Source organism: Suncus etruscus, chromosome 6, assembly GCF_024139225.1.
Source record: "Suncus etruscus isolate mSunEtr1 chromosome 6, mSunEtr1.pri.cur, whole genome shotgun sequence".
NCBI classification, from domain to species: Eukaryota; Metazoa; Chordata; class Mammalia; order Eulipotyphla; family Soricidae; genus Suncus; species Suncus etruscus.
The window spans coordinates 17726280-17753662 of NC_064853.1; the positions used below are offsets into that span (position 1 = coordinate 17726280).

General features: G+C 34.6%; 1 long non-coding RNA gene and 1 other non-coding gene across 2 annotated transcripts in view; one reads left to right on the forward strand and one right to left on the reverse strand.

Annotated features, from left to right (window-relative positions):
- The window catches only part of LOC126011604 (uncharacterized), a 223310-nt gene that overhangs the window by 90912 nt on the left and 105015 nt on the right, over nucleotides 1–27383 (reverse strand). The window lies entirely within an intron of this gene.
- Nucleotides 8254–8360, forward strand: LOC126013152 (U6 spliceosomal RNA). The gene has a single exon (XR_007497481.1). It is a non-coding gene; the product is annotated as a U6 spliceosomal RNA (small nuclear RNA).

The window sequence follows — 27383 nt, forward strand, 5'->3', positions numbered from 1 at the left end:
CCTTCAACCGTGGAAGATTATAAGAGTCCAAGAATTTATCCATTTCTTCCAGGTTCTCATTTTTAGTGGCGTAGAGTTTTTCAAAGTAGTTTCTGATTACCCTTTGAATCTCTGTCATATCAGTAGTGATCTCTCCTTTTTCATTCCTGATACGAGTTATCAAGTTTCTCTCTCTCTCTTTCTTTGTTAGGTTTGCCAGTGGTCTATCAATCTTGTTTATTTTTTCAAAGAACCAACTTCTGCTTTCGTTGATCTTTCGGATTGTTTTTTGAGTTTCCACTTCGTTGATTTCTGCTCTCAGCTTTGTTATTTCCTTCTGTCTTCCTATTCTTGGGTCCTTTTGTTGAGCATTTTCTAGTTCTATTAGCTGTGTCATTAAGCTACTCAGGCAAGCTCCTTCTTCCTTCCTGATGTGTGCGTGCAAAGCTATAAATTTTCCTCTCAGTACTGCTTTTGCTGTGTCCCATAAGTTCTGAGAGTTTGTGTCTTTATTGTCATTTGTTTCCAGGAACCTTTTTATTTCCTCCTTGATTTCATCTTGGACCCACTGGTTATTGAGCATGAGGCTGTTTAACTTCCAGGTGTTAAAGTGTTTCTTCTGAGTCCCTTTGGAGTTCACAAATAATTTCAGAGCCTTGTGGTCAGCGAAGGTAGTCTGCAAAATTTCTATCCTCTTGATCTTATGGAGGTATGTTTTATGTGCCAGCATGTAGTCTATCCTGGAGAATGTCCCATGTACATTGGAGAAGAATGTGTATCCAGGTTTCTGGGGATGGAGTGTCCTATATATATCCACTAGGCCTCTTTCTTCCATTTCTCTCCTCAGGTCTAGTATATTCTTGTTGGGTTTCAGTCTGGTTGACCTGTCCAGTGTTGACAAAGCCGTGTTAAGGTCCCCCACAATTATTGTGTTGTTGTTGATATTATTTTTCAGATTTGTCAACAGTTGTATTAAATATTTTGCTGGCCCCTCATTCGGTGCATATATGTTTAGGAGAGTGAATTCTTCCTGCTCTACGTACCCCTTGATTAATATAAAATGTCCGTCTTTGTCCCTTACAACCTTCCTGAGTATAAAGTTTGCATTATCTGATATTAGTATGGCCACTCCAGCTTTTTTATGGGTGTTGTTTGCTTGGATAACTTTTCTCCAGCCTTTTATTTTGAGTCTATGTTTGTTCTGACTATTCAGGTGCGTTTCTTGTAGGCAGCAGAAGGTTGGATTGAGTTTTTTGATCCATTTAGCCACTCTGTGTCTCTTAACTGATGCATTTAGTCCATTGATGTTGAGAGAAAGAATTGTCCTGGGATTTAACGCCATCTTTATTTCGAAATTTGGTGTGTCTTTTGGGTAGTCTTGTCTTAGATTAGGTCTTTCAGTTTTTCTCTTAAGACTGGTTTTGTGTCTGTGAAGTTTCTGAGCTGTTTTTTGTCTATGAAACCATGTATTCTTCCATCAAACCGGAAAGTGAGTTTTGCTGGGTATAGTATTCTGGGTGAAGCATTCATTTCATTCAGTCTTGTCACAATATCCCACCACTGCTTTCTGGCATTGAGCGTTTCTGGTGACAGGTCTGCTGTAAATCTCAGGGAAGCTTGCTTGAACATGATTTCCCCTTTTGATCTTGCTGTTTTCAGAATTCTGTCTCTATCTGTGGGATTTGTCATTGTGACTAGGATGTGTCTTGGGGTGGTTTTTCTGGGGTCTCTTTTGGTTGGTACTCTTCGGGCATGCAGGATTTGATCACATATATTCTTTAGCTCTGGAAGTTTCTCTTTAATGATGTTCTTGACCATTTATTCTTCCTGGAAATTTTCTTCCTGGGTCTCTGGGACTCCAATGATTCTTAAGTTGTTTCTGTTGATCTTATCATAGACTTCTATTTTCGTCTGTTCCCATTCTTTGACTAATTTTTCCATTGTCTGCTCATTCGCTTTACGTTTTTTTGTCTAATCTCTCCTGCTGTATGGAATTGTTATGTATCTCATCTTCCACAGCACCAAGTCTATTCTCAGCTTCTGATACCCTGTCCCAGAGCTTATCCATTTTGTCTTTCACTTCCTTTACTGACTTTTTCAGTCCTGTTAGTTGACATGTTATTTCAGTTTGGAGTTTTGTCATTTCTGCCTTCATATTTTCTTGGTTCTTATTAGTGTTCTGTTCAACTCGATCCATGGTTTCTTGGAGTCTGTTGAGCACCTTCCATATTGCTAGTCTAAAGTCCTTATCTGAGAGGTTGATTAGTTGTTCAGTCATTATCTGGTCCTCAGAATTGTCATCTTCATTCTCTATGTCTGATGCTGGCCTGCGTTGTTTCCCCATTGTCACACTTGTATTGTGGGTTTTTCTACGTGTTGTGGTGGTATTCATTGTCTATATGATGTAGGCAGCACACTCCTCTGGCTCCTCCCTTTCTGGATGGGCTGACTTGCCTCTAAGGGAGGGGAGTCCTCCGTGGATGAAGCCTCACACTGGGTCAAATCTTGGGCCCGAGCATGCAACAGAGAAGACAGTCCAGAGAGAAATGTTTGCTTCTGTGATATAGCGCCGTTCTTAGTGTGATTTTTCCTTCTTGTTGCAATGGAGTTCTTTCCTTAGAAAGAGTGCACGGCCGCGTAGCGAAGCGGAGCGGCCGTGCTCCTCTGAGCCTCTTTTCGCCCCACTCGCAAGAGTTTCACGCAAGAGGACAGTAGACAGACATAGACAGGTCACACTCACAGTCTTTCACAGCTGAGCCCCACTGGGCCGGTGTACTTTCGCGGATTTTCCCCGCCTGGTGTCACACACAGGGAGCCAGCTTTTGCAAAGGTTAGCCGGTTTTTTACTTTTAGTATTTAAATTGGGAAGTGAACAGCTTTTTTTCCTCAACATACATACTTAATCGTTTTTTTTTTTTTTTTTTGGTTTCTTTGATATGTGTCAAAGAATAGAGTTTTAATTCATGCCTTTTACCTTGCTCAATGGTATACTCACTAAAGAGATTTGTAATTTGGTGGAAGGACAGTTGATATTTCTTTTCCCTGATCTAATCTTAGTCTTTTGCAAATGCTATTTACCTCCGTTGCCCTTCAATCTGGAAGCCCCAGAAGAGCTGTGCTCAGACAGTATATATGAATGATTATAAAGTTTAAAAAGTCAAGATTTGCCAATAACAGATAATAGGAGGGAGGGATATCTCTTTTTTTTGGGGGGGGCAAATCTTTAAAAATTGGGGGCCTAATATTTACTGGGGAAAAAGACAATACAAGTGAATAATAAAACTTTAAGATATTGTTATTCTATTTAGGTAGTTAAAATCATGTGTATCTAAACATAGATTTAAAGTTCAACCAAATAATTTATTGAGCTATTCAAATAGTCTAATTACAGGAAAAACAGGTACTTTAGAATCTGTTTTTTATGTGTCTGTGTGTGGTTTCCTGAGTTACTCTGAGGAAATTCCCAGCTAGTGACCTGATAATGTCATTTGATGCTGAAGAACAAACATGGGGCATTTTTTTTGCTTTATTTATATATTTATTTATTTATTTATTTATTTTGCCACACCTTGTTGTATTTAGGGGTTATTCATGGTTCTGTGATCAGGAGTCACTCCTGGTGGGCTCAGGGAACCATATGAAAAACTGGGGATTGAAACTGAATCTGACACATGCAAGGCAAGCACCCTACCTGCTGTGTTATTGTTTCAGCCCGAACATGGGACTTTTGATGTAAAAATGCTTTAAATTTACCACATTAAATTTATTTTTTTTCAATTTATAGGATGTGGAGTGCTGAATGTATGTGCAAGTGGTTTATATATCCAAATGACAAATCTATTATTTGTAGCTTAATAACAAGTGTCTTTATATTGTTTTCCTTTAAAAAAGAGTTGCTTACATCCTAAACCTAGATTTTTTACATTGTGACTTTATTTAGAAGTGGGTCATCATACAGGTAATGAAGTAAAACTAAGATCATTAGGATGAAATCTATTCCAACTAATTGAATCCTCTTTAAATAAATATGTATATGGAAACAAAGAAAGTACTCAAGAGAGAAGATGCTTGCCAGGCACATAGAGAGACATAGATAGACATGGGATTGGAATAATGGCCTGTAAGCCAAGTGACAAATTTTGTCTTAACAACCTCCTCTGAGAGAGTATGGTTCTGCTGATGCTTTGATTTCAGGCTTCTATCTTCCCCAAAGTGAGCCAATATATTTTTTGCTGGTTTAACTCACCAATTTTCTCTGTATGTATATTTTTACTGAGACTTCTATAAATTTTGGTACCTGAATTATAGTGCCTTTGCAACAAATATCTGAAATATGGAAGCGACTGCAAAAGAAAGTAATTGAGAGACTTTGTGGGAGTTTTAACATAGTTGGTAGAAAAGAATTCCCAGGATGGCCTGGGAGAGAATGTTGGTGGGAAGATGAGTTACAGAGGTGTTTCAAGTGAGGCCCAAAGGGAAATGAAGATTGTGTTTCTAGAAATTGGAGGGAAGGCAATTTTTGCTATGAAGTGACTGAAGATTTGCTGAATTCTGAACTATAGGGTGGAAAGTAGAACCTAGAAATGATGAATGTACATATTTAGCTCATAATAGTTCTAAGCAATATTAAAAGATCTACCTGACTTCTTATGTATAGTAAAGTGTGAGAGGAAAGTGAAGAATTAAAAATATTTTTTTTCTTCCAGATGCAACACAGAAATTCTGACTGGTCTTCAGCCTGCCAACCTTGCTTAGAATTTCAAATTATTTCAAGCCTTGCCTAAACTTTCATCATGTTGGTGTACACAAGGCAAGGCTATAACTGCTTCCAAATATATGTGGTATGGCCATGAATAAAATATAATTTGCTTAAACATTTGTATAATATTTTTATTTAAGAACCATGATTATAAACATGTTTGTAGTTGGGTTCGAGTTATAAAAAAGAACATCCCCATTCACCAATGCAACCTTCCCACCACCAATGCCCCCCCCGTCTCCCTGCTCCCCTATTCTTTGACTGTATTCAAGACAAAAATTTTGCTTAAACATCTGCAGTTACTTTATGTCCTCAGTGAACCCAAAGGTCATGAATTTCTCCTGTACTATTATTCACTGTGATTGAGGACCTTTGTAGGATGTGATGTAAATTGAGATGCTGCCTGGTTTCAATCACATATTTTCTAAATTTTGGATTTCAGTGTTGAATAAAGTTCTTAAAGCAGAAAATTCAACTTATGAAATAGATACATATTTCTTTGATGATGGAAGGAACTCGGAGAGCTTTGGACTTGTGAATCTGGACATAAACATTCTTTACTTGTATATATTTCAAGTTTATTCCTTAATTATGATGCTATGAAGAACTTTTGGGCAGGCAGAGAAGAGTCTGCAGAGATTTTTGAAGTAGTCAAGATGGTTAATGGAAGAGATTGATTATGAAGAAATCTATGCCTTTTTCTCCACCATTATTCTAATCCCTTAATCAACTGCTGTCACCAATAGCTACTCATTCATCTAAGGACACTCTTTAAAATAAAATCTTATATTTTGATTTTTACATTTATTACACATATATTGCATCTATCTAAGATAGAAACTAATCCACTGTAATAAAAATAATACATTTTCACTTATATAGAGCTATTAGAACATTACCATATGACTGCTACTGGAACAAATACTTTGTTACATTAAAGTAGTTTTTCTAATCACTCCACTTATCATAATGGTATATAACAGGGGTGGCGAACACGCGGCTCTTGAGCCGCATGCGGCTTCCGGCCAAAATGCATGCGGCTCTTTTTTTTTTTTTTTGGTTTTTGGGCCACACCCGGTGACGCTCAGGGGTTACTCCTGGCTATATGCGCTCAGAAGTCGCTCCTGGCTTGGGGGACCATATGGGACGCCGGGGGATCGAACCGCGGTCCGTCTCCTAGGCTAGCGCAGGTAAGGCAGGCACCTTGCATGCGGCTCTTTGCCTCTTATCATTCTTTTGTATACTGTGGCTCTTTGCCAAATTTGGATTTTGTTATGCTGCTTCTGAGGAGGGACCTCTGAGGAGAGATCTCCGAGCGCGGAGTCCTGCCCCAGGCTGCGTCATCCCTTCTCCCATCCCTCGGAAACAACTGCACGGGCGAGCGAGCGGGGGATCCTTGTGTCATATGTTGCGGCACATCTGGCCGTGAGTTCTTAGTGTGGAGGATGCAGCACACGCTCGCCATCACTGCAGGATTTTTACCCTCACTTAAAATGGCAAAATGTAATGTGTGTTTAATAGATTATTGTTAAAATTAGATGCTTTTGTGTGAGTGTTTTTCTGTTTAGGCAGGTTACTGCGTGGTGTAACTCTCTGACTCTCAGAGTTAAAAATTTTGGTTCTTTGTGTCGAACTTGTTCACCACCCTGGTATATAAGATGGAACCTACTTTAGAGACTATAATAAAGAAAGCATCAAATCAAAGTTTTCTCAATATGTTTTTACAAGATAACTTTATCCTTAGTCCTAGAAGTTCCTCTTTTTATATTTTTTGTTAGTTACGTTTTGTTCATTTGGCTATATAAACTTAGAGCAAAATTCCTATTTTAATCCTTTCTTCGATTCTCTTTTTTGATGGCCTTTGTGATATAGTAGTAAGAAAAATTGATTTCCTATTTCCCCTTCTAAATAAATGCCATGACCATTGGGTATAAGATGCCATATTCTATACTAAACCATGTAAGCTTAGTTTCTTCTGAAGGATAATAATTTTTTCAAAATATAGTTTATCTCTGTTTATTTTGAATAGAATGTAGTCTAGAACAGATAGTCAAGAAGTAAAAATAAAATAAAAAAGAAATAAATAACCCAATAAGCCATCACCCAGCTCCCAAGGAAAGGACACCCTCTCAGCCCCAACTCTCTTCCCCCTGCAAGGAACTACAACCAACACTCCTGCTGACTCATGCTCTGTGGTTCTCTTTCTCACCATCCCCAATTGTGGACTGTTGCTTGATACCGAATTCAATTCCAGAGCCCTTTCTGCCACAAATCACTTCTCAAACTCAACAAGACCAAGGTGTGTAATGAAAATGTGCCCTGGATTCCACCCCCCCAACAAGAATATCTCAAAAGACAATGGGACATATAGGGAAATATATACATATATGTATATACACATATGTATATATATGTACATAAATATAATATACATATATGGGAAATATAGGGAAGCCTATATTTCCTTTATATGTTTAATACATCTACAATACTACCTCTTAACCTTTTTATCCCCAAATGTAAGATAGTCTCCTGAATCACTTTTTTCCCTTAATTACTTTTTTAAAATTCATTTTTATTTATTTCTTCCATTATATATGTATATATATATTTTTTGGTCTTGTTTTTGTTTTCTTCTCTTCCTTAATTTCACCTATTTTGGTTCTGCTTGCAACAAAAATCTACAAGAAAAAGTCATTCCTGGGATTAAAGCTCAGCTCAAAACCAGAGCACAGAGTTAATGGAGTGTGACACTCTCATCCCTAAATGCACCAGCAATATAATATACCACCATTCCATTTTGCAAAGGCATACTAAAAAGGGGAAATTAAATATAGAAACAAGCTCTTATCTACTAAGGATAAGAACTCATACATTTTACAATACAGGGGGCACCTCCCACATTGAACATACATCATGTGGACTCAACTTAGACTCCATGTGATTAGACTGTGGCTGTCTAACCCGGAACCCTAGATCTCAGACATAGAATTGACATAGTTCTCCACAACAGCTCCAGGATTCAAACTCCCTCTGGGACATTAGTAATACTGCTCTGACACCAACATGCACCAGTTTTGATAGGACATCCTGACGATGAGGAAATGGCAACAACTTGATCTAAGAGCAGGTTGTTTTATCTCATCATCTAATGATAAGAAGAAATCAGAAGACATGTCATCTTTTGATCTGTGCAAAGGCCTAAATCACTAACTACAGAAGGCTGACTGTGACAACCATGACTGGGCAGATTTATTCTGGGACCAATAATAAAGATCCTAGCTTGAGCTTTGGCCTACGATCTGTACTACAACCAAGATCTCTAATTCCAGAGGTCTGATTGAGACAACTGCAATTGAGCAGAACTTCTGGAAACATAATTAAAGACTCTATCCTACACTTCATCCTAGGATCGGTGCAAACACCAGGACCAACAACTGCAGAACAACTACTACTGATTAAAATAACAGTGTTGGAACATAACTTCTAGAACCATAAAGTAAGACTCCATCCTAGTGCTCGCTTTGGCAGCACATATACTAAAATTGGAACGATACAGAGAAGATTAGCATGGCCCCAGCGCAAGAATGACATGCAAATTCATGAAGCATTCCTAGACTCCATCCTAGACTTCATCCTAGGACCTGTGCAAACACCAAGTTCTCTAGTTACAGAGGCCTGATTTTATCATCCATGTCTGAGCAGAAAGTTTCCAGACACCACAAAAGGACCTAGGGGAGAGTAAAAGAGCATGTACGAAGCATGTAGTTATTCCCATGACAGTATGCTTCAAGGACGGAGAGACCCTGTATCTCTTAGACCAAGGAAATTCCCTTTCTAATCTCCCCAATATTTACTGTGCTTATGCAAAAAAAAAGAATGAAGCACAAATTTTTGTTGTTGTTGTTGGTTTTTGTTTTTTCTTTTAGCTTTGTTTTTATTTCGGAATTGTGGTTATTGTTTGGTTGTTGTCTTTATTGCTGTGGTGCTTTTCTGGTTTGGGGGGGGGCTTTTTTGTATTTTTGTTATTTTTTTCTTCCTTTTTCCCTCTCTTCTCTTAAATTGATATTTATAACCATAGACTGTTCCCAGTTTTTTGTTTGTTTGATTTTTGTCCCCCTACTTTTTTCCTTCAAACAGAACCACATAACTTGAATCATCTTGTTCTGTCTCATAAATTGAGGTGGAAATAATGGATGGTACCAAGACCAAACAGGCATATGAACATTGAGTAGAAATTGATACCCAATCTACAACAAGCTAGACACAGAGGGGACCACTTATTCTAGCAGCCTGGGGAGCAAAGGAGGGGGATATGGGATGCATTTTGGAAACAGGGATGAAGGAAGGACAACACTGATGGTAGGAATGCCCATGATTCAATGTCACTATATACCTAAAATATTACTGTGAAAGATGTAATTCACTTTGGTCAAAATAAAAATCATTAAAAAAAAGAATGATCAACTCAAAAATTGTACAGGGACTATGAATAGAGATCATCTGGCATAAAGTTCTACTTTTAGCCTTCTTTATACGAAAAAAATATTTGAGGAGTATAGGGAAGGGGATGATTTTTCTTCTCACATTAAAGGCAGCAATGCTGCTGGAAAAATGATATATAGGCAAAGAAATGCTGACCAGAACCAATGAATGGCTCTCATTAACTCTAAATACTCTCATTCTTTATTAATGTCTTTTTTCCTGGTTGTTAAAAGAAGGTAACATTCAATAAAATAATATTGAGATAAAAAAGAAATAAATTATAAATAAAATAAAATACATATAAATAAAATAAATAAAAAAATCTTCATCTCCTTGGCGAGGGATTTATAAAAAGTGGACAATTTGTCCAGGGAGGATGTATCATTAATTAACTAAAAAATTATGAAAAACTTTTGTGTTGGGTGTTTATATATCTGGTATCTTTTTGTAGGAAATTATAATTCCAGTGGTCTTTAGAATTTCACTAAATGGAAATCATAAATTTTAAGATTAATTTAGTGAGTAATAGAGCAGATTCAATATCAGAATGTTAAATGAGTGAGAAATAAGAAAGTGGCAAAAATTTGCAACAAAAAAGAGACACTTGAAGACAAATAAAAGTTAAGCATATATAATACCACACAATGGGAGAGACATACTTAAGTACTGAAGGTTACATACATTGAATATTATATATCAAATAAACTATGTAAAAATATTTCTACATACCTGGATTTCCATACTAATATAAAGGAGTGAGAATAGTTTATTGATTCCACCATTAAATATAATGGAATAGAGGAGGAGAATAAAGAAAGAATTGGAATAAAAGAGTTGGCTCTGAATATGGTATTGAGTTGCTTAATTTATATGACATAAAGAAGGAAAATATGATTTTTGTTTGTTTTTCAGACCATACCAAGAGGTGGTCAAAGGTTAATTCTGGCTCTATCATTCCTGGAGAGCTTTTGAGACCATATGGGATGCTGAGGATCGAACTTGGGTTGGCCATGTGCGAGGCAAATCCCTACCTGCTATCATTCTGGCCCAAGAAAAACTTGGCTTTAAATGAGAAGACTTTGGCAAAGTTGCCAATAGACTCAATTTTACCTATAAAATCCAATGTAAAATATTCCAACAAATGTCAGGAAGCAAAGATGGACCTTGGGCATGAGTAAAATGGGGGAATATTTGATCAACTACTAGAAATGCTTCTTATTTACTGAAAACTAATTAAATATCTATTTTTTATTATTTTTATTTTGATCATAGTGGTTTACATGATGACAATAATATTTAGTTAAATATTTACATAACATCAGGAGGGGATTACCATCACCAAATTGTCTTCCCTTCACCTCCGTTTTTGTCCTATCTCCCATATCCACTTCCCTCACCCCCAGGGCTGCTAGAGTATGTGGTCCCCTATGTACCTATCCTACCACATAGTAGTCTTGCATCTGATTGGTCTAGGTGTCTCCCTAATTTCCCCCTCTAACTGGGAGGTAGGCCTAGTTAGTTAAGTTTGCGTGGTTTGGTCCGAAGAAGAGAAAAGTAGTAAACTGGGGTAAAAGTCTAATACTCCAAAAGTGGGCAGAGTCCTTCTAGAGGCTCTCATCATCGATTTGGGGGGCGATGGAGAAAAAAGAAAATGAAACATTCCATCAGTACAAAAAAAAAATGTGTCCATTATCCAGTGAGGACTCCAACAATAATGGTAAGCACCACACATGCACAAAACAAAAACAAAAACAAAAAACAAACAAACAAACAAAACAAAACAAAAACAAAAACAAACAAACAAACAAACAAAAAGCAAAAACCGCCATGGTCTTGATATAAGAAACATGACTTGGGGCCCGGAGAGATGGCACAGCTGCGTTTGCCTTGCAAGCAGCCTATCGAGGACCAAAGGTGGTTGGTTGGAATCCCGGTATCCCATATGGTCCCCCGTGCCTGCCAGGAGCTATTTCTGAGCAGACAGCCAGGAATCACCCCTGAGCACCGCCGGGTGTGGCCCAAAAACCAAAAAAAAAAGAAAAGAAACATGACTTAGCCCACAAAGAAAGAAAAGAAAAAAGGAGAAAAAAAAACTAGGAATATCTGGGGGCAACAGCTTCAATAACCACACCTACACAGAGAAATCGACCAAAAAATAGTTATGTAAGTAAAAATAATAGTAATAATAATAAATGAAGGTACAAAATAATATATAATAAGTAAACAATGCTTTGTGCTTTTTTTTTTTCCCTCCTGCCCTGGCACAGTAAATGTTGGGGTCATTCGAAAAGGAATTCACTTGGCCTAAGAGTTATGGGTTTCTCCGCCCTTGGATTATATTGTCATGGGATCAACTATAGACTCTGTTCAGGATCATTTACTCTCCCGGTGGTCCTTTGTCGTGTTTGGGAGACTTCCGTTCTGTTCTGGGTGGTACAAACAGACCTCTGTGTCTTGAGATCTCAGTATCTGCACAAATTCAGGTTTGGGATTTATGATGACGTCAGTCTTTGTGGTTCAGGAGTTCTGTTCCCTCAGTGTCATTTTAATCCATCTTCTGTGGTTGGTGGTCTTGGTCTTTGCACTGTACCTAGGATGGCACTTAGGATAGCATCTTTCTTTGTGCTTCCAGAAGCCAGATTCCTTTACGATTGTCTCTGCTAGACCTTTGGAAGTGGGGTTCATGGTTGTTGTGCAGGTCGTAGTTCAAACCCTAGACTAGGGCTTTTTTATTGGTCCCACGGTGTATACCAATATCTATTTTAAGTGCTCAGAATACATGGCTTTAGCTCATGAGGAAGTTATTAAATTTAACAAAAATTTTCTGAAAATTATAGAGCATGTTATCATTATTTATTCACTCCCCCAAAATTTACAGTATGGCACTTTCCAAAAATATGAAAATATAAAGATTTTAAGTCAACTGAACTGAATCCATAAGAATATTTTAAGCAAAGCTGAGACATTTGGATTTATAGAATTTCTATATATTCAGGAAGCTAAAATCTGCTATTTGGGAATATATAGCTTAGAATATTAACTGAAAATAGAATTAGAGTTGAGATTTTATGTCTCAACACTACTGATTTTTGAAATAAGCCATTAATTGTTTGTCGGCTTGCCTTGCCATTGTGTTATCCTTTGTTCCTACAGACTACATAGATGCTGTGAGTCCCATAGCTCTCCTTATAGCCCAAGTCCCCACCACCATCTATTTGCAGATACTGTCAAATGTTCTTAGGGTGCATACCCATAGTATTGATTATTCATTTAAGTAAAAGTAATTCTGTGATAAACATCTAAATTTGGGAAATTCAATTATCAGGTGGTGATTATTAAAGCTTAGCTGTTTTTGTCTAGTGACCAGAGCTTGAACAGAATTCATTTCTCCAGCGGGTATAAGTGAGAAGATTTTTCTATTACTAGCTCTAAATAAGATACTGTCAATATTGCTTTTGGGCGAGGGGATGGGCATGAATAGATTGGTTTATTATTGATACTTCTTAGTTAATGTACCTATTCTGACACAGCATACAGAATAGTACAGTGAAGTAATGGTTGCCTTGGGATTTAAGTTCTTTGACTTTCTATTTTTGTTCTGTGGTCACAATTGATGGTGCTTAATGCTTAGAGGTCTCTCCCAATAGTGGGAAGCAAGTTGTGCTCAGGTCCTTTGATCTATCTGCCTAATCCCATAAGATCTTAAATTAGGGATCAATTTAGTACTATAATTTTGTATAGTTTTGTATATTTAATTATTTTTATTTCATGATTTTATGATAATGATTTTCTTTGCTGTAATAGGGATTTGTTGATGTAGGAAAAAGTTTTGTAAGCTGTAAAATACTGTAAAAATTTCAATTATTTCTACAATTATGCTTATAATCAGAGAATGTTGCATGTGGAGATAAAATAAAAGAGACATTTAAAAACACAAAATATTTTACATACATTTTAGGTATTGATATGATAGGAAACTATAGATGCTTTCCGGTATTTAAAGGATAATGAATATGTTAGCTCAGAACAAGGAGCATATCTGGGTCCTGTAGTTCCCATGACAGTATGCTTCAAGGGTAGAGAAACCCTGTATCTCTCAGGCCAATGGAATTCCCTTTCAAATTTACCCAATACTTACTGTTCCTATGAAAACGACCCCCCCCCCCAGGGGTTGGCCAGAGAGACAGCATGGAGATAAGGTGTTTGACTTTCAAGCAGAAGGTCGGTGGTTCGAATCCCGGCATCCCATATGGTCCCCCGAGCCTGCCAGGAGCAATTTCTGAGCATAGAGCAAGGAGTAACCCCTGTGCGCTACCAGGTGTGTGTGACCCCAAAACAAAACAAAACAAAACAAACAAACAAAAATCTCCTGGACACATCAACCCTCCTTACCTTTTTTTTTTTTGGTGTTGTTGTTTAGTAGTTGTTTGTTATGGCTGTTGTGTAGTTTATCGTTGCTTCTTTTTCTTCATTATTTTTTCTCTCCCCCTGCCCTTTTCTTCTTTTAAATTGCTATTGATAGCTCCTTTATAAATGGATTCCTCCCAGTTTTTTTTTTCCTTTTCTTTTTTTCCAACAAAACCAGAACACAAAACGTGAATCACCTTTTTCTGTCTCATAAATTAAGGTGGGGTGGGGAGTGGATGGTACTAGGAGCCAACAGTTTTATGAACATTGAGTGGAAATAAATAACTATCAGACCTAAAACTAAACCCAAAGTCAATGATAATCAAGATCTACAACTAGGACCGGAGAGATAGCATGGAGGTAGCATGCTTTGCATGCAGAAGGACAGTGGTTCGAATCCTGGCATCCCATATAGTCCCTCCAGCCTGCCAGGAGAGATTTCTGAGCATAGAGCCAGGAGTAACCCCTGAGCGCTGCCGGGTGTGACCCCAAAACAAACAAAAACAAAAACAAAACAAACAAGCAAACAAACAAAAAATATCGACAACTAGTTATATACAAAGGGGATCAGTTACACTAGCAGTCCAGGGGACAAAGGGGATAAGTATGGGATGGATTCTAGGAACAAGGGTGAAGGGAGGTCAACACTAGTGGTGGGAAATTGCCTTAATTCACTGTCACTATGTACCTTAAATATAACTGTAAAAGATTTGTAATTCACTTGGGTCTCAATACAAATTATTAAAAGATAAAATATTACAAAATTTTAAAAAAGAATAATGCTGTTAGACATAGAAATAAGGATGACAATAAAATAGTTACTCTTTAAATTTGATATATAATTCATATGGTGTACCTTTAAACTACACTTCAATGGTTTTAATATATTTGTAGAACTTTGCAATCATTATCACTATTTCAGTATATTTCATTGGCCCCACAGAAACCGTATCCTCAAAAGTAATGTTATTCCCCTTCCAATATGTCTTCTGGAAGCTATTCCTGTCTTTATCAATCTCTGTGAATTTAATATTCTGGACATTTCTTATAAATTGGATCATGTGTCTGTCTTTTCCCACTTAGTCTGATAGCATAAAATTTTATCTACATTATAGTGTGCTCTCAGTACTTCATTCCATTTAAAGGATAATATTATGTTTGATGTATATACCACTTTTTGTTTACCCGCTTATCAGTTGATGGTTCTTTGAATTCTTTCCTCTTTTTGGCTAATTTAATTTGCTTCTATAAATATTTGTTGAAAAGTTGTGAATATATGTTTTATTTTTATTCTATTTTGTGTCAGGGATCATACCCGCTGGTATTCAGGAATTAAAGCTGGCTCTGAAATCAAAGATTACTATTGACAGGGCTCATGGGACCATCACAGTTCTGGAATTAAAGCTGGGTTGGCTGCATGCAGTGTGTCTTACCTACTATACTATTCCTGGTTTTGTATGTTTTTATGTCTTTGAGGGTATATACATGGGAGCAATACTGCTAGATCATCTGCCAACCCTGCATTTAATATTTGTAGTAACTGCCAACTCTCCACATAGACACAAAAATACGTATTTTTTTTCAAACTGGTTAAAAGTTAACTTGTTTTAGTACACATTGGATTTGGAGTGTTTACAAGATACACAGAAGGCTAATTTTAGATTGTTAGCTCTATGAGTCGTAGGCTTAGGAGAATAGTATAAATTTGAGATGCAGAATTTGGCATCATCAGCATGTAGTCTGAAGAAAAGGAAAAACAAGTACTCACCCAAGGAGAAATAAAGAAAAAGTAATAGGGGCATAGGGATATGGTCATAAGGAATAATTATATCTCTAGTGAGTTCAGAGATATAAGCATTAGAGAGGGAAGAAAAATGAGAGGCTAATTGGGACTTGGCAAGAGATAGGTTAGAATTTTATTTTGATAAAGAGAAAATTATCAAAGATAGAAAGGATTTCCCTGGCAAGGATGGATATATGGAGAACAGACGACATTCTGATGAATATTCATTAATATCAATGGTTTTTAGAAATAGAGGAGGATGAGTAAGTTTTTTATTTTTAAAGCATTGGAAACTTTGCATGTTAAAGCACATTTATTCAAACTGTCTGATGAGTTCAAGGTAACTAAACCAATGAACGACATTCATTTGGTAGCTATTCTGCGCCAGAGCAGAATAGCAGTTTTATTTAATATTTTTTTTTTCTGGTTTTGTTTTAGGGTCACACTTGTTAGTGCTAAGTAGCTACAATTGGCTCTCTGCCCTGGGATCACTCAGAGGCCATGTGGTGTCAGGAATTGAATTTGCTTCTCTTATATGTAATGCAAAACATGTATTTTTAACCCTTTGTGCCATATAATGTTTTCTGAGTGCATAGCCAGGAGCAACCCTTGAGTGTCACTGGGTGTGACCCAATATATATATTTATATATATAAGAATGTATATATTATATATTATATATATAATTATATATATTATATATTCGTGTTCCCTGAAATGTTATAAAGTACTAGCTATCAAGAAGATTATTTGCACATAAGATAACATCAGAACTACAACACTTTTTACCAAAGAAAATATTTTGTGTTGTTTATGTTTCTTCTCTTGATGTAAATTTAAATTCAAAATACATAAAAGTAGGATTAGCCTCATGATATATTATTGATTCTCTTTCCTAAGTCTCAGTTAAAATGTAAAAAATCCAGTAATGATAAAAAATAAAGTATTAATACTGAAACAAGCTACTTATTTGGAAGTACTGGGACCTTTCTGGAATATAATTAATTTACAGCCTAAAATATGAGGTTCAAGACAAAACAATTAATCAGGTAATTGAATGCATTCAATCTGGCTGCTGGACCAGGTTCATCATAGAAGAACCAGTTCCCTGAGACTAGGTCCTCAGACTGAAATTTATTACTTCCTAGATTTTAAATTTATTTGCTAAAAAGTAGAAAACCCTAAAGATATTTGAATCTGGCTAAACTGAATCTTATTTATCTTAGTATTTTTTATTTTATTGTACACTTACTATGAGCTTTCATATCCTCAATGCTTTACTCACATTATCTTATTGGCGATTTAAAATTAGTCAGAATATGAAATGCTTCGTGTAATTTTATTTTGTCATAAAATGAAAATGCATTGAAAACTAAAATAATTTAATGTAGCCCATGAGACACAAAAGAACTAAAATTCAAGCCCAATTATTAAAATCTTAAACCCAGGACAATTTTGCTATTCCACAGAATATTTCTGATGAAAAATTCTTGATAAGATTGATTCATTAATTCATTAATGTTCTATTCACATCCCTATTGTAATAAATTGTACAAACCAACCTATAATAAAGTTCTGGGTCTTATAGAACACACTTTATGATGTGGCTTACATGTTTTAGAAAGAAAATTTTAAATATTTCATTTTCTCTTCTTTAATATGCAAACCATAGCTATCATGTAGTCTGAGGCCACAGTCCTTTGAAAGATCAAGGACCTTTCTGGCAGAGGAAACTAAACCCCAACAGTTGGAGCTGCAAGCCATCTGTCTTTAGCTATTTTACATTTTGTCAAAAATCATCAGTATGGTTGGAAAATAGCTGTGACCAGCTAATATTATAAATATGTGAAAAGTGATTGCAAGGAGTCTAAAACTACTCAGAGATAAAATAAATATCCTCAGAAATTTTGGTTTAATACAAAGAATCATGAAAGATATTTGTATTAAAAGTTGTTACAGAATATCTGACAAAATATAGGAAGAAGATGAATGTATGTACACTTGTTTTATAGGCCCATAATCTTGAATTTTTACAATAGATTCCAAATTGAATTTAAAGATGATTGAGCCAAGTTCTTTAGTTTTTATGTAGATGAGATAATTGAGATCAAGAAATGTTAAAAGTGTTCAAGTAACTGAGACAAGATGGTACCTAAATCTGCTCACTATAATAATTAAAGCAAGTCAGACAATTATTGTTATTAGCATCACTAATATAAATAGTTTCTATTTCTTCATGTTTGTGATTTTGATTACATCACATGGATTGTTATTTTATCTACACAGCAAGCCTACATAGTACATTTTATTTCCCTTTTATAGAAGGATGTGGACACATGAAGGGTAAGTAACTTAAATTTAAAGGGAAATGATAAAATTTAATAAACAAAGAAATTAAGAGGCAAAGTCTATTTCATGTGTTAGAAGACCTCATAAATATTGTAGATATGATAAAATTAGAAAAATCATAATTTGGCATAGATTATGGCATTAGTTGACTAAGGGACAAATCATAAATAGAAAAAGCAGTGTGTGAGCAAAACACTGATAGGGTTAAGAAATTTATTTATTTTCATATACTTTTGTCGACTTATTTATTACAGGTGGAATAATCATATTTTATAGCAGAGAAGATTCATAAGTATTGTTACAATCAGTGATCAAAGTTATTATCTGCATGAGTTAGGCAAATGGAAGCATGTTTCCTCTGTCCTCATTTATGAAGAAATACACAACATCATCTCAGGCTATAACTATAAAAAGTGCATAAACTGAAACTAATGAGAAAACTCAAAATGAAGGTTGTTTTTTTTTTTTTAAATATACCTGATTTTTTCTCTTTAAAAGTGTTAATGGAATGAGAAAGTAAAGCCTGAAATCAACATGGGCTTCATGGTTTTGCTTTAAATATAAAGGACACTATACTAACAGATGAGAAGCTGTGAAGGCAATCCAAATGTTGAGAATTGAATTTGATCTCTATGATGGGGAAAGAACACAGGTGACGGGCTAGGTGTTTGAACATTATATGATTGAAACTCAACTATCAACAAAATTTTTAATTCTGCATCTTACAGTGATTCAATTTAAAAAACTGTGATTTCTGTAAATGTCCTTATATACATTATGATAGAAAATTCCTGTTTTTATTTTATTTTATTGTTTTAGAAACCACACATTGTTTTATGGTCAATGTAACTTACATAAACTATTTCAGAAAACAAATGTTTGTGTGGTTGTGATTGAGGATTTATGTGAAAGATAAACAAATGTAGAAGTATGTTAATATATAAGGATTCTTGGAATAGATATTGGGTATTCTGCATACTTTCTTATGATTAAAAGTATAAATTAGATAAAAAAAAACAAGTGAAGAGTAAAAAGAATAATCTTTTTACTTTTGATTTGGTTAGTTTTGAGGGGCCACATTTGGTGGTTCTCAGAGGTTACTCTTGCTCAGGGGTTAATTCTGCTCTATGCCCAGGAACTAATCTTGGCAGTGCTCAGAGGACCATATGATTCCAGGGATGGAAGCAGGTCAGCTACATGCAAGGCAAATATCCTACCTACTGTGCGATCTTGCTCCAGCCCAATGTCCTTATTCTTATTCTAACATGTCAGCTAGGACTGTGCCCTCCAGCTTTACGCATCAGAAAGTATGTTAAGCTTCTTCAGACAGTATGTGTCATCTCATGTGCATGGAATGATCATACTTAACCTATCAAACCTAAGCTTACTAATGTAAATATGGGAGTCTGTTTACGTAGACTTGATCTCTCATCCAACTTAAACAGCATAAACAATTATCTTCAGCAGATATTGCTCTTCCAATGTAGTGTTAACTCCATTAGTTGTTATCCTTTGTAAATCTGTTTCCCCTTTTAAAAACTGACTATTATAATACTGACTTACACAAAAAGTTGACATTATGAGAACTAAGTTGAACAAGAAGAAAATATCTCTCTTTAAAGACATGATGGTATTTAAGAAGTATTGTGTTTTCTTTTCCCACTATTATCTGCCATGTATTTGAAAAAAATGACGAGCAAAGATTTTTGAACTTTGGATTAAACTGTACAAAATTTTCCTATTCTATTTTCTCATTCAATAAGGAATGTTTAGTTATTCTATCTGCCTCAAGTATTGCAGGAAAGAAGTGGGGTCACTTGAATACCCAGAAAATGAGGGCAAAAAAATGACAACAATGATTTAGGAGAGTTACTGAGGTAAAAGGGGTTCTAGTACGGCAGTGGACAAAAATTAGCCTTTGTAATAATTATGTCCTATTAAATAGGAATATAAGTTATATTTATATTTACATTATCTATAAAGATTATATAAAGTTGATACAACTATTATTTCCACCTTATTTCTGGGGAAAAATGTAAAAGACAATACTTTGTTTAAAGTCACAAACTTAGTAAATGATGAAACTTACGTATCCATCAATGAAGAAGAGATATAAGTTTACTGGCATTTCTAATGTGCAATTGATTTGCAAATGCATATAATTTATGTATGTATTTGCATGTAAATTAAGAGAAACTACATAAATTATAAAGTAAGAATATAAAGTAAGAATTTAATAGCTATAAAATATATAAGGCTATAAAATAGTATTAATACAGTATATAAATTAACAGCTTTAAAAAGATAAAATTGGTTAAGATACAAAATTCTATCAATATCAAAAATAAATAATGTATATAAAATATACACACATGTACATATGGCTATCTACTTATACACATATATGTAAATATTAAAAATATGATAGTTTACTTTTGAAAAAACATTACTAGAATATTGTCTACAAATATCCTCATACAATGTATACTTTCCAAATTTGAGAAAGTTATGAAATAAAGGATAGAGAAAAGACAAGATAAAGAATGGAAATCATATAGGAAATAAAATGTAGTTTAATACATTTATTCAAAACATAATATATTAGTAATTTTATTTAAAATTAGTGGAGGTATATTTAATTAAAATATCACTTAAATTTTTATTTTTGGGTTTGGGGGACAGTATCTGGCAGTGCTTAGTGCTTATTCCTGCTTCTGCACTCAGTGATCACTCTTAGCAGGACTCCAGAGACCACATAGGATGCTGGAGATTTAACCCATGTTGGCCACTTGCAAGGCAAAAGCCTAACTGGTTGAATTATTGCCCCAGTCCCCAGACCAATAATTATTCATATTAATAATTTTGGTGTCGGTGTTAAAATAGGATAAATATAAATGAAAAATTGTTTCTATTCTTTTACTAAAAGTCCTAATTAATTATTAGCAATAGTAAGTAATGGGAATGAACGAACAGTGGATATGTTGCTTTCCTTTCACATGGATGACTCAGATTTAATTATTTTTTTTAGGCACTCCAAAGTCTAGCTTTATTAAACATATACTGTTAATCTTTGAGGGTTCTACTCTTTTTCTCTTACGTTTTTTAATTTCCATTTGGTGTGCATTAAAAGAGAGGTAGTCTTATATGGCGAATTTAGCCCAAACCCTATATTTTAACAGGAAAAGTAGGGGGTCATCTTATATGTCCAGTCATCTTATATGCCGGAAAATATGATATATGTATATAGGATTATATAGGATATATACATGTATATATACATATATCCTATATACATACATATATGTATATATTATAAACATATATATACATATACCATACATGCTGTGCCATTATGGTCCCCTATTGTCTTTTTAAACTGACAACTGCTTCACTGTATTCATGTACTATTCATATACTATTCATGTATCATTTTATTTGAAACAAGCTATATATGAAAATAGAAATTGAAGAGTTACCACAAATACAGAAGGCTCATTTTTATGTGATAAATATATAGCTATGGTTTTGGTTAACAGAAATGAGGTAAGATGACTTTAATTATGTAAAGTCATTATACATGTTTCAGTAAAATAACAACTAAACATGACTCTAAATATTTTTGTTCTGTGGCCTCATTTTACTTTAGAGAGAATAATCTAAGTCTCCACACCCCTTCCGACATAGAGACTGAAAAGATGATTTTGTCCATTAAATTTTACTTTGATTACATAAGTACATGTTTAAGAATCTAATATTTTTAAAGTTTATATAATACAGAAGAATATGAAAAGTTATATAATGATCCAGAGGTAGATACTGCTGGATAATTTGCTATACAAGCTGATTCAATTCTTAACACCACATATGGTATCCAGAGCACCACCTGGAGTAATCCCTGAGCACAGAGTCAAGAACAAGTTCTGAGCAATACTGGCTGTGCCCTCAAAATAACTAATAAAAGGAATAAAATAAAAATACATAATAGATGATTAAATGTTACCAAATTACCATGTAGGTTTAATATTAAATATTAAGTAGCACAAATTAATTTATGAGAATATGATTAAAAGAAAGGATTCTATGGCCTTCATAATGTATATAAAAGAAACAACCATTAAAACTCTATATATTGAATAAAAAACCCAAGAATCAGAATGACTACTGACTAAATATTAAAATAAATACAAATATAAATACCTTAAAAATTTTAAAAACTAACTTGCTGAAAATACAGACAATAAAATACAAAAAAGACGAATATAAAGAGAGAACATAATTTGTCATCAGTATTCTCTCATGCACTGATGTTCTATATAAAATGTGAAAATGTTTTGAATTAATTACCATACTAATAGAGAATTTTCTGTAGTTGATCATATAAAGTCATATGTAATAATTTAAGTGTAGGGATCCCATGAGATTGCTGAAATGGTATAACATGTGTCCAACATGTGCAATACCCTGAGTTTGATCCTCAGTATTACATGCCCTTTCCATGTCCTAGCTCCCTCCTTAAAAGTAGCTGGTAGCTTCTAAGTGCTTAATTATTGATAATTAGGAAACAGCTTAGGTCATAGGAAGAGAAGAAAAATTCAAAAAATCTTCAGTTATGTGTTTTTTTCAAGTTACATGGTAGACATGTGGAATTTTATCTTACATTTTTGCTCATGCTACATGAGGACAGCATTCAGAAGTCATAAAAAGCAGAAGAAATGCAGCCCTCTAGACTCCTTAATTTTAGCCAAATAAAAGCCATTTTTGAACTGCTAATTTTCAGGATTGAAAGGTTTTTTTTTTTTTTTGCTGTTTCATAGTTTCTTTTCTGAACATGTACTTTTATGATAATAGAAAACAGCTGAAGTTTTTGCTTATGCATCACTGAAATTTCTCCAGAGATTCATCATTCTGTTTTCATAAAGTTTCTGTATGGACCAGTCTGACTGATTTTGTGCAAGTGTAACCAGATATTCCTTGCTTCTCAAGTACTTGCCAAATATTTCTCTGATGGTTTCAGAGATTCTGTATACAACCAGAAGGTGTAAACCCTTTAACTGTTTTGCACTGGTAGCTTGTGAATGAATAAATATTTCCTCCTCTTTTTCCTTTGGCAACAAGTTCAAGATTTTTTCTAATGACACTTCAGAGAAGGAACATCAAGAATTATCATTTACACTAGTGATAAGCTGGAGCATTATACTTGGACATGTTTCCCCTCCTTGCTTGTTCGCCTACATATACTACTTCAATTCCAAGAGATCACTTCCTGAATAAAGTAGATGCCAATCTCAGGTTATGATCAGAAACATCCCACATTGAGACAAAATGCATTCTATACTGATGATGTGGATTTTCTCCATTTAATACCAGTATTCATATAGTAAGCATAAGTTGTTTGATAATTTGCTTTAATTTAAAAAATAATTCTTGTACAATTCGCATTCACTTTTGATGGGAATGTCGTCTATTCCAGCCTTTCTAGAAAACAATATGGATATTCCTTAAAAATTGCTCTCCCATATGATACAGCAATACCACTCATAGAGCGATACCTTAGGACCACTAAAACAAAATAAAATAATGCCCTCTGAGTCATGTTCATAGCAACACTATTTTCAATACCCAAAATATGGAAACAACCCAGATACACAACAACAGATTAGTAGTTAAAGAAACTGTGGTACATCTACACAATGAAATACTATGTAACTGTTAGAAAAAAACGAAGTCATGAAATTTGCCTTTACATGGATGGATATGGAGACTATTATGCTGAGTGAAATTAGTCAGAGGGAGGGAGATAAACACAGAATAGTTTCACTCATCTGTAGGAGTTAAGAAAAATAAAATACAGAATAGTAATAAAAAAGAAAAAGAAAATAAAAGACAGTATAGTAATAATACCCAGTGTCAATAGAGATGAGGGCCAGAAGTAAGAGCTGATGATGTTCCAAAAACAGGTGGTGGAAGAGAGAAATGGCGACATTGATGGTGGGAAAGGTGCACTGGTGAGGTGGTGTGTGCACATATTTTATGGATAAAATATAACTATGAACATGTTTGTAACCATGGTGATTAAAGAAATTATTAGTTAAAAAAAAGAAAAAATAATTGCTCTAGTCTGTCTCTCTGTGAAATTCTGGAAGGCTGACAACCTGGTTTTATTCACCACGGAGTCCATCCTGTGTCTTAGTACAAACATATGCATAATAAATACTTTTGAAAGACTAAAAAGAAAACCCAGCTACCTGAGGATAAATAAGTCAGAACTAGCGGCAGTATAGAAGTTAAAAGGTGGAGGATCCTGGGTACTTTGGTGATGGTAAAGGTGTGGAGGGGGAGTTGCAGAAATATTGCAAATCGAAATATATTGCAAATAATAACCTTGAACACTGCTGTGCATGCCTAAAGTATAATTTCAAAAAGAGTAAGTTGTTATTATCATCATGGTTTTACAAATAAGTCCCTTATCTTAGATAAATTAATAATTGGAAGAAGGTAATCAAGAAGGTTGATGAAACGTGATTCTTCCTTTTGGGTTACAAGCTAAATTAGTTGCCAAGCCTGCATATTTTCTTATATATTACACAATCCTAAACGCCATTGGGAGAGATTACAGGATGTCAGGAGTGTGAGCTTCTTGGTATGGTTAGTTCTGAAAATGAGATTTTTCCATCTGTAGAAATGTCTTTAGAAAGGAAAAATATTCCACATTCCATGTCATTTTTAGACATAAAAATATTCAACTGAAACTCCATATATCGTTTTATGCTTCATAGGAGATATTGTTCCTCTAAAAAAGAAACCATGAAGAATTCGTAGTTTTCAAAAAAAACAAAAACAAAAACAAAAACAAAAAACCAAAAACCAAAAAAAACAATGTAAAGGGAGGACAGAACTCAATGCATCACATTATGATCCAAATGTAGAAGAACAGAATCATATTGCCTAATACCTTTAAGTGCTATGAAATTCCGGGACTTTGGGTCATCTGTCACTTCAGACTTGTCATATTGTGCTAAAATAAAACATATAGCCTAATTTGCAAAGTTCTCTTGTGGAAAGAGTCTTCAAAATGTATGTAACCTCTGTCCCAGTAATTCCATTAGGAATTTATCCAGCCCAAATTCTAAATGCAGAAAAAAAATCTACATATTGAATGCTTATGGCAGCATTTTTAAAATAATGAAAATTGGAAGCAAATAAAATCTCCCAAATCAGACTAATGGTAAGCTATAGAATATATCTATAATGCTAACTGGAGGTATTATATATTCATTTTTAATATAATTTTATTTTGATCATAGTGGTTTACATATTGTTGACAATAATATTACAGGTTCACATTTACATAAAATCAGGGTGGTTCCCATCACCGATTTGTCCTCCCTACACCTCCGTGTTCGTCCTACCTCCCATATCCTCCTCCCTCACCCCCGGGGGCTTCGAGAAATTGTGGTCCCCTCTGTACCTAGCTTACTACTTAGTAGTCTTGGTCTTGGTGCTCCCTTATTTCCCCCTCTAAGTGGGAGGAAGGACTACATAGTTCAAGTTATGTGGTTTTATTTGAAGAAGAGAAAAGTAATAAACTGGGGGTAAAAGTCTAATATGCCGAAAATGGGGGGAAATCCTTCTAGAGGCTCTCATCGTCGGTTTGAGAGATGAAGGAGAAAAAGAAGGCGAAACACCCCAACAGTACAAAAAGAAGAGTCAAATATCCAGTGAGCACTCCAGTGATAATGATAGGCACCACAAAAAAAAAAAAAAAGCCATGGTCTTGAGTTAGAAAACATGGCAGAGCACCTAAAGAAAGAAAAGAAAAGAAGAAAAATATATAAATATAATTGGGGACAATAGCTTCAATAACCACACCAAATCATATATATTCATTTTTTAATTTGGAAATTATAGGATATTTATTTAAAATGACATTACTTAAATTATATTTTCTTAAGTGCTATTTCCATTATATGGTTTGTTTGGGGGCTAATTCTTGTGTTGATCATGGGTATCCCTAATTCAGTCCCCAGGTATTGCTCCTCAGTGCTTGGGGTACTCTGGGGTACCAGAGTCATGCATGAAAAGCATGTGCTACAGTCCTTTGAGACATCTTGGGCCCTTTTGAAATTTTATGAACATGACGCATGACAGTACATTTTGAAGTATTTCTTTTAGTTGTTCTGGCTTAGGATAATTTTATTTTGAAATATTTTTATATTCAATTTTGTAATCTCTAGTAACTTTTAACAAACAAAGAAAGCACTTTATTTTGTGGGCCAGGTTGCTAGAAATAAGCTGCTTGCTTTGAATGCTATAAGCCGTCCTACCATCTCTCCCACAAACAATTGTCCTTCGAGCACTGCTAGGAGTCAACCCTAAGCACCGAACTGATGGTCCTCTATGAGCATTGTTAGAGGTGGCCCAAAAATAAAAGTAAAAGGGTTGTCTGATTTTATACAATTATGTATTGATATTTTTTTAAAAAATTCTAAAAAAAGAATTTAACAAAAATTTGAGGAAGGGAGAAATAGAAATATTAGTAGACCCGTTTAGACATAATCATGAAGATATTGATTCTAACTTTTATCATTTTCTTTCAGTTTATTTTTATTTTACCTGGTCTTTTTGATCCACTATTCTACATGTATCTACAAGAAACTATTTTTTTATCAGGAAAGTCTAACCACAATGCTTCCCTGAAAAACACATCCCTTCAAAAGTTCTCTATTATCTTTAGAATAAATTTATTATTTGGTTTATTTTTTGCTCCACTGAAACATTCAGCCCCAATGTCAATGTCTTTACTTAAAATAAAAGATACTGTTTCATAGTCTGAAAACTTGTGTAGTTAAAACATAAAGATCAGTAAGACAGAGCTCCTCAAGAACTAGAATAGAGGCTTCATGGATATTGCTTTTGTCATTTGAGATGCACACTTTTGCAATCTCTTTCTCTATGTGAATTAAGTCCTATTTTTTGCTATGCCATACAGGTTTATCTGTGTAGGAGTATGCATAATTGCTCTCACACTCAAATGAGCAATTTGAACAGAACTGGAGGCATTCTTCAAAATTCTAAGCTGGTTGCAATCTGCATTTTTCTAAATGTGTTTCTTCAATTTGGAAAACACCATGAATTAGGCATATTTCTCAATTAGAGAATATTTTCCTTTAAATTTCGATTCTCTATCAAGTCTTTTCTGCCTCTTGCTAGCAGGTGTTAATTTTTCTATTTATTTCCACTGTAGACATTATTTTGCTTTTCTACTATATTATGAGCCTAGTGAAGTTAGGGAAGATTATGACACATTATAACCCTAACATCAAACAACCCTTTAATTCATAAAAGTATCAAAATATGTGTTGAGTAAATATTGAATAGCCAATTTTATAAAAAAAAAGTTTTTTGACAAGTAAGGCAAAGGCTCTTCATACTTAAGATAAATCACTATAATTCTACTTCATGCTATGTTAAAAAATGCAACTCTAGAAACATGATTGAAAATATCAAAGGCAACAATTTAAAGTTTTATTTTTTACAGAAAATACAAATGATTCATCTTTCTTCCCAGGTGGAAACAAAGGAGTTTTTAAAGATTAGTTCAAAATTAGTTAACTCTAGAAAA